The following is a 9,155-nucleotide window of genomic DNA, read 5'->3' as shown; positions in this document are numbered from 1 at the left end:
TCTATCTATCTATCTATCTATCTATCTATCTATCTATCTATCTATCTATCTATCTATCTATCTATCTATCTATCTATCTATCTATCTATCTATCTTCAATCAAACTCACTATCTAACAATATTTAAGCTATAAACAAAACATATAGGGGGCAGATCTCTTACTGGATTTCTACATAACCTTACTCTGCCCCGGGGTACAGTAATAGCACATGAAACATCTTCGTAATTAGTAGTTTGCCATAGCAAAGGGAAAGTAATTATAGGCAACAACCCAGCCTATAAGTGCTCAGCCTTTATTTCCTTTGTTAAAGATGCACACGTTGTCTGTGCAACTCGCTAGTTGTGTTCTGCAAATGTCACAGCTCCAACGAGTGTTTATTAAGAGACGAAATTATTTTAAACTGATCGAAACAGAATAACTTCAAGAATAAAGACTGTAGTTATCGGCTTCATTCTCCATATATTTTAGTTGTAATTACGTGTGGTGGGGAATGTATGCACAGCTGTTAATGTGGTGCAAGAGGAGATAAACAAAAGAAGAAAAGCAGACTTTCACATGAAAAATACAAAACAAAAGAAAGCAAGAACTGTAATAGTGAAATGCTAGAGCGGGAGTTGCAGGGGATGTAAAATAGAGTGTGATTATGTTGAAGTTTGGCTGCTCTAAAATTACAGCTTATAAGGAACATTGTGGCCTTTTCCAAGCATGAAAAATTACAATGTGCATGCTAATAGAAAAGCTAAAAGCACATCCACTGTAGGTCCCTTGAGATAAAATGATGGATTTGAAGGTTGTGCAGTGTTTGAATACAGGACTACATAATCTGGAATTGCTGTGAAGGGATACTATGGGACGGGGTGTTAAGAAGCTGCTCTGTAGTGACTGTTTGCTATGTTGCATTGAAGAATGTACTGGTGTCAGCTCATTGAGTTTCTTGCCTTGGTGGCTGTTAAGTCTTTTAATAAGACTCTCTGATTCATTTCCATGGCTGAACTTTTGCCTTACTACAGGTGAACTTGAGGCGTGTTCTGAGAAACAAACAGCTCAAGGATTCAGCACTCGAGCTGTTTGCTGGAGTTCAGTTTTACCAATCATACATTTGCATTCAGCTCAGGATTCAACAAGTCTGGTAACAGAGCTGCTTCACCAGTGCACCTGTAGGTCTTCCAACACAGCATTACACAGTATAATAACAATTTCAAGCAGAATAAATGCAGTTAACATTGACTCTCTGATGGCCCTCTTTTATGTGGATCTGACAGCAATTTTCAGTCAGATCCACTTTCTCTAAATGCACCAATGCTATGCACCATAGTTACAATGGTCAGTGGGTGTTATTTACACTTCAATCTGCTCTTCTTTGATGTTTGGAATAATGTCAGCTCTTGACATCAGATTTCAATCATAGTGTCATGAAAGGACCGCTTTGGTCTGTGTTTTAAATAATGGGGCAATGGCAAAGAGGCAAGAGGAAACTGGGGACTCAAAACTGTGCCATCTGCAATGGGAATCAAACACATACCTTCAATAGGTCCATTTGAATCCACTTTAATCACTGAATGATCAACCCATATGGCGCTTTCCCGATAGTTACGTAACCATAACAAAAAGCCCACCAGTCTTCAGACTTAGGACTCTGGCCAAATTGGCAGGCTGAAAAAACGAGACGTCTATCAAGAAGTGGACACTTATTTCTCCTTGTTTCATTTCTTCTTTCTTATTAGGTCGTAAAAATGAGAAAATTCACATAAAAAATTCTTTGTATAGCACAATATCTGTGATTTTTAGTTTGAATGACGCTATCACTCCAGTGCATTTCCGTTCTTGAAAGAAAAACAGTCCAGGGAAGGTAAACAAACAAAGAAATCCTCCCCATCCAGAAATGTAATTAACACTGGGGAAGATCTTAGCTAGAAATGCACTAATAAAATTTGCTGAGGGGAGGATAAGTGCCATATATGGGCTGTCATTCATACAGAAGATATAATTCATGAATTACCAGTGTTACCGTGCACTCTATGTACCCGGCTTTGACAACAGATTATGTAAGTGCAGCATGAGCCAAGAAGTCTCAAATTCAAAACTGAGCACAAAAAGTCTGCAGGGACCCCTCAGTCTGACAGCGCTAGCCTGCAACAGGCAGCCTCAGCCATTCAGCTAACAGGATGCGTACAGGGTTAAAGAGAGTTAACGAGGAAAGAGTGAAGAAGGATGCTGTCTGTCAAACTGCAGTGAAATAAGAACAAGTGATTTCAGGAAGAAAGAGATGGTGCAAACAAAGAAAGAGGCGGAGAGTTAAAAGAGCCAGGATAAGGAGTGTAAGTGCAGACGGAAGAGAAAGGTTAAAGTCAGTCCTAATCCCATTAATGCACGCCACTGCTGTGCTTCACGCTGCAGTTTCCACATGCTGCTTCAAAGTAATCACCACATGTGTATTTGAGTCATTCAGCTCACCAGTGCACAGTGTGGGTACCATTTAAATGATATGAGCACTTAATGAAAAAAAATGTATGGAGACCAATGTGCCATCTGTATAATGCTGCCATTGTCAGGTTGAGAGCCTTTATTTCCAACCAGATCTGACTCAGAGCATGTAAAAGCCCCCAGGCAGTGTGGCATTGTGTGTGTGTGTGTGTGTGTGTGTTGGCTGTCATGTTGGTTTGTAGCTGGAAGGGTCTTCTAATACCATCTAAGTAGACATGTCTCTGTATCTGCTACTATTTATGTGGTAGCTGCACACAGAATTTCAAAAACTGTGTATATATGTGCATGCAGATGCACATCATTCAGAACTGTATGTGTATTAGACCAGAGCTTATATTTTTTTAAAAATTCAAATCTGGTCACAGAATGTGTGAGGCCGTTGGACATTTGTCACACATGGTGTTATCAATGTAAATGGTGCCAAACAGAGTAAAGGGAGAGTAGTGCTGCAACTGAATGCAGTTATTCAGGACGGGTCTACAGAGAGACTGAAGTGTGAGGAGCCCAGCTAATAGAATCAGGGAGAGATAGAAGACAAGGCTTTCTACAGAGAAACTGTGTGCCACAGACTACAGTTGTGTGCTCACATCACCACACTAGTTTTCAGTCATGGAAATAAATTAAATGCATTTATTCACAATGTCTGTATGTATATAGTGGATATTGTCACTTGGGTTTTGTATCAGCAATGAAAAAGGGGCTTTTTGTGAATGATCACCTGGCTCTGCAGTGTTTTCTTGTAAATTGCTTTGGCACATTGTTACTGTTTCGGTTCAGTCTTGCCAATCTCGGCAGCCACTTTGCAACTGTTGGCAGCTGTTTTCAACAATTAACTTAAGATAAATGCACTGTATGCCCATCATCAATTGGCAGACTAAGACAAATCAAAACTCAAAGGAAATTGGTGTTTGGACTTTGTTAAGTAACCTATAATATGGCTGTTTATGCAAATGTCACTCAATGCCTAACTGATGTGTAAACAGGAAAAATGCTGTTTGTCAGTTGCTATAAACAGATATCTTAACTTTTAATCTTAATATGTAAGGAAGGGACAAGGATTTTGGTATCAATAGCTTTCTGGTTTCATCTCATAACCCAGTATTTTAAGACTACATTTACAATGGAAATGCCTATATTTTGCAGTTAAACACTGAGAGTAAAATGGGTTGACCTGATGGACTCTTAGAAGACTAAGAGTTTGCATAAATATACGTGAAAAGGCATTGCAGTGCAAGTTCTCCTTTTTGTGGATTGTTAGCGTGCATTGTGATATGTAGTCATACATCAGCTCATTTGGGACATTTGGGCAAAGACAAATGAATCTGTGAGGGATTGAAGAGGAATTTTAACGCTGTGGCTTAAAGTAGGTCTTGTGCTCAGCAGGAGAGAAAGAGAGAGAGAAGGAGCAAAGTAGTTGAAAGCAGCAGTAAGACAAATGATGCTGGAAAGAGAGATGGTGAAAGACAGAGAATGAGCTGTAATCTGATGAAAGCCTCTTTACTCCCCTGTCACCTCACCTTCAGCCCACAAGCGATGACCAAGGCTTACACAGAGATCAATGCTGAGGCCGCTAGCACACAGACACACCGAGACACCAAACACATACACATGCTTCAGACATGCGCACGCACACACTTAATGATTAACTTTACAGGGACTTTCTCTTTGTCGCCAAAGGGAGGAGGTCCCCACAACAGATTTATGTGCACACAACATAAGTAATATAAATGCACGCTCACTCCTAAGATCGCTTCACTTTAAATGCTGTAAGGCTGCCTGTGGTACACGTGCAAGGTCCAAAGTAGATAGATGGTATACTGGTTGGGTAGAAACCATGATATTACATCTAAAATGAAGAACACATTTTGTTGCCTTTGTGTTTTAGGGGTTTATAGGTCACTCAGACATTTCAATAGACTTGTAGCTCAAAGGGAGAAAGCAGGAGTGTGAGGAGAATGTTTCACAGCTCACATACAGATCACGCTAATGCATTTAAACCTCAGCAACCAAATAATCCCAGCCAACACTGTTTTTTTTATTTTTATTTCTGCGTGTACTTTAGAAAAAAAAACAATCAAATATAAAAAAAAGGGCAAAGGACATGAATGAGAAAAGAGGAGATCTGGGTGAAGGCAAGGAAGATAAGCAAGCAATGAAAGCTATTTAAATCCTTGTTTATGTTACAAAAAAGTTTAATAGTAAAATGATGCAACTCAAATTGGCATTGAAATAGCCTTGAGTTTTGTTTCGCTAGAACAGAAGTAAATAGGAAATTGTGTCATTAATTTCTTCTAGCAATAACAATGCACTGTTCATTGAATGAGCTGTACCTTGTTATGACTATTCTTTTAGAACAACATTTTACTTCCTGATTTGCCATGTATACTATGGTAATGAGACATTTTTAAGCTTTGTAAATTGAATTTTTTTAGCTAAGCATGTTGTCCATGATGTAGTTTAAACGTAAATGGATTGATGGATGGAAATAAATTAGAACTCTCTGAGGTCCATATATATATATATGTATATACAGAGAGAGAGAGAGCTCGATCATCGATAAATATTCAGACATTTGAGCTGCAGTGGTTGTGATTTCTGTTAAGGAGTGAAATGAAGCAACAGCTCATGAGATCAGTTTTATCCCAGGCCACTCGTGGCCACTACGGATATGCCAGAGAAAGTCTTTGAAATTGAAATTCAGGTCTCACCAACTATCATCAACAACACACCAAATGTGGTGAAAACACACAAAGTGTCTGTCCTATGATAAAAGAATAAAAATAAAAGATTAGGTCAAATAATCTAATGACTATATTCAAGCACTGAACATGTCTAAAGGTTCAAAGAACTTCACACATTCACACGCACTTTGTATATACAATTTTAAATGGGCATGCATGTATGCATGAAATGTGTCCGTGAAGTGTTTTTGACTCTTTGACTCTGATTGTGGCTGGTTTTAGCCGCTTTTAGCTGCTGAGCCAAGTGCCTTTCTCTTTTCATTTTCCCTCTATACTCCCCCATTCCTTATCTATTAACTTTGGGCAACTTTTCTAACTGTTTTCTGTCGAAAATCAGGCAGATGTTGTGCGCATTGCCGATATGCAGATAGATGCAAGTGACAGTAATGCTGGTGGGAGATAGTGTCATCTGATGTGCGGATTATGCTGTGTTATCAGTGGTCAAGTTAGCTGTTCCTAGCAGGCTACAGCAACCCTCAAGCCATTGAGAAATGTCCTGGTGATATCAAAGAGCAGCTCAGCACTTTGTCATTACCACTGTAGGAACTAGTGCAATTGGCACATCATTGTCATACCTTATAATCACAGTGTAACGCCCAGCTCTGCATGACAAAGGTCACCAACGCACACGTACTGCCTTTTCTTTAAAGACAAAGCTGTCACATTGCTGCTAACCTCCTTATTGAAATAAAGACCACTATGCTTTCATAATGGTTGAACAGCAATAATTTTACCTTTCATGTCAGAGGTGAGCTGAATAACAGTAATTTCAGTGTCTCTTTTTTTCCACAGCACTCTTTAATGAGAGCAGGTGTTAGACTGGAGCATAATGCTACTTGTCTTTCACAAGCTAGCCAGATTCCTCGCACACATAGACACACACACAAACGCACATACACACACGCACAGTAGTAGTCTTTTTGGTGACAGATGGACTAGATGGAAACAGTCATCCTGTCACATGCACACGAACGCTGTCCCTTTCTCTTTTCACTAAAAACAGAACAGAAGTGTGACAACGCAGATAAATAGTAACCATGACGTGGCTGTTTTCCTGAATCAAAATATCTTAAATAGTCGGACAGAAATATGAAATGAAAAGAAAAGCAGACAGCTTGAAAGTCTTACCTAGGTGTGTGCAAATATACAAATATTCACCCACATTAAAACCATTGACAAGTGGAGTGAATAACACTGTTACAGTGCAGCATTCTGCTGGGAAGCTTTCTTTCATGGCATTCATGTGGATAATATTTTTGACATTTGCCACCCACCTAAACACTGTTGCATTGTGGCAATGACAGCATCTGATCCCTCCACCAGCACGACAGCCACAATGCAAAACCTGTTCAGGAACAACTCGAGGAACTCAGCAAAGAGCCTCAAGCACTGGTTCGGCTTCCGGACTCACAGATTTCAGTCGGATCACGTAATAACCGTGATACATGGAGGCCCCACCCAGCCAACCTACAGACTCAAATTATCCAACACCCCTGTGCCAGACACAACAGGACACCCATGGAGACCCTCTGTTTATTCCCTGATGGGTCAGAGATATTGTGATTGCATGAGGGAGACACAAAGAATTAAGCAGATGGTTTTTAATCAATTTACGTCAGCCTGTAAACAAAGATTGTTATGTTTTGAGACGTAATTAATGTACCCATGGCTCTATGAGCGATAGATCAAGAAGTGTTTCCTTTGAGTTCTCCAATATGCCAGTAAAATAACTATACCAGTTTAACCTTCAATAATAATGTAAAAGTCCATCAATATTTGACCTTATCAACATCTGAAATGTTCACCATCTACTTTCTCCACTGTCCAGTGATCCTCTGTAGTATCTTGTCAACCTCACCAGGGAGCAAGCTTGATATGTCAGTAATACCTCTAGTATTGTTAGGAAGGTTTACCGTAAACTAACCAGACTAAATCTTCATCCCGCTTTATCCTACTGAACTGCAGCTCACTGAGCGTCATTCCCATTTACTGTAACACACCTGCAGGTAAACCTTCTGAAACAAAAGGTTTGACTGCACAGGCGACATGCACAACATTAACCCGTCAGTAAATCAGGGTTACGGAGGACAATTATGCATGTAAACACTCACACAGCAATGTTTCACATTTTAAAGGCACATTAAGTTTGGTTAGCTGTGATTTTTAGCACCAGAGTCATTAGAATCAAAATCAGAATACTTTATGATTCCCAGAGGAAATTATGTGGTCCAAAGAAGTTAAAGTACCACCTTAAATAATACAATATATCACAAAATAGCTGTAATATGTAAATATGCCCAACATATTATTACACAAAATAAATATGAAGTATAAAGTCGAAATTGAGGTGCCCCTCTTATCAAATCTACATTTTGCATTTGAAGATTTTTGCTGTCAAGCACAATACCAGTCGATGCACGTCTGAGCTGTAACACCAGAAAGCAACATTTTAAAAAATTTAACAGTATCATCACTTTACAGAAACAGGTTGTTCCTTTGTACTCTCGACAGCCTTTTTGCAACACACTGTCAAGAGTTTTCTAGAATTTTTTTTTAAAAGTGAATATTTTCACAGTGTGGTCTTTTTATTATGCAGAGTAATGACAGCAGTGTTTTTTTGGAGTTGAGTCAAAGATCTCAGAGGCAAATATTTTAAACCCTCGACAAATGAAACAAAAACTTGTCTGCCTGGATGTTTTTCTAATATTAATGAGCATAATGCAAAACATATTTGCTCATTATTGTTTTGTAAATATACTTTGCATTTTGCCAGCGTGAATCCCTTATTCTCCATTCTTAACCATACATGTTGTTTGCTATATTTCCTCAGCATAGGCTGGATGTGTTGTTGGAAAGTCTAGATTTGTTTCTTTCTTCTTCTTTAAGTTATATCCACTGTTTTCCTTTTTAACACTGAGGTCTCCCATAAACACGTGATAATAGGATGAATTTCACAGTTGTTCCCGCCTCCAAACATATTCTTGTTCTTGAAATTCAGTGTGTGTGTGTGTGTCTGTGTGGCCTTGCTGTTTTATGTTGCGCTCTTTCTCTGTGTAATTTCCCCCCTCCCTCTCTCTTTCTCTGTCCGGCCTTTGCAATCTCCAACCCTGAAGAGCAGCGTGTCCTCGTTCTGGTGATGCTCCGTCGCCAGCGCTCAGTTAGGGGCCTCTGAAATATTCATGCCGACGCGCATATACACACAAAACTAGAAACACACACAGACACAAACTATTTCAAACCCTTCATCTTTTTCTCCCTGTCAGTTTGCCCATATCTACAGAAGATTAGAAAATATAATTTATCTAGCAGCAGGTTTAGGGAGAAAAAGCTTTACACTTGCAAACACTCACACACTCTCATGTCAGCGGCAGAGGCTGAAACAAACTATGCAATTCCTCTGAATTTCTACACAATACGGGTTTTACAATATTTACTGTACTTATATACTTTGTTTTTGTTTTTGACGTGATAATCTACAGGTGTGAAATATTTTTGCTTGAGATTTTTTATATAAAATGTGTCTTTTAAAGCGTGTATATTGTTTCTGCATCAAAGATCTTGAGAACAGAAAAGTCAACGCACTCACAGAAGTGAAGTCACACCTCACTGTAAAAAGCTTGCACAGTTTTGGGGCCAGAGATACAAACTGGCATGTAGCAGAACAAATCATAAAACACTTATTACAGTGCCAACAGTGTTCAGATTTGATCTGTGACCTTAGACTATCATCTCATTTGGAGGAAAGAGGAACAGTAGCAGAACTCCAGCAGGGAGCACGTCAACAAGCAGAAAGGTTATTACGCTGCCAGCGGTTTTGATATGTGTCCTAACATTATTGGCCTGTTATTTTCAGTCTGACAGAGGAATGCAAGCAAGGATATAGTGGAGCAAATCATCATGTGTATTGTGTCAAGGGGTTCTCTGGTTTG

The 9,155-nt window shown here is 39.2% G+C and overlaps 1 protein-coding gene across 2 annotated transcripts in view; it reads left to right on the top strand.

The window, feature by feature from the left end:
* Positions 1-9,155, top strand: part of tmem198a (transmembrane protein 198a) — a 39,162-nt gene that overhangs the window by 1,230 nt on the left and 28,777 nt on the right. The gene's annotated exons all lie outside the window — the stretch shown is intronic.

The sequence above is a fragment of the Haplochromis burtoni genome, unplaced genomic scaffold, assembly GCF_018398535.1.
Source record: "Haplochromis burtoni strain Fernald_Lab_line unplaced genomic scaffold, NCSU_Asbu1 Contig_29, whole genome shotgun sequence".
NCBI lineage: Eukaryota > Metazoa > Chordata > Actinopteri > Cichliformes > Cichlidae > Haplochromis > Haplochromis burtoni.
Note: the sequence above shows the minus strand (reverse complement) of the source record. Positions and strands in the feature narration are given on the sequence as shown.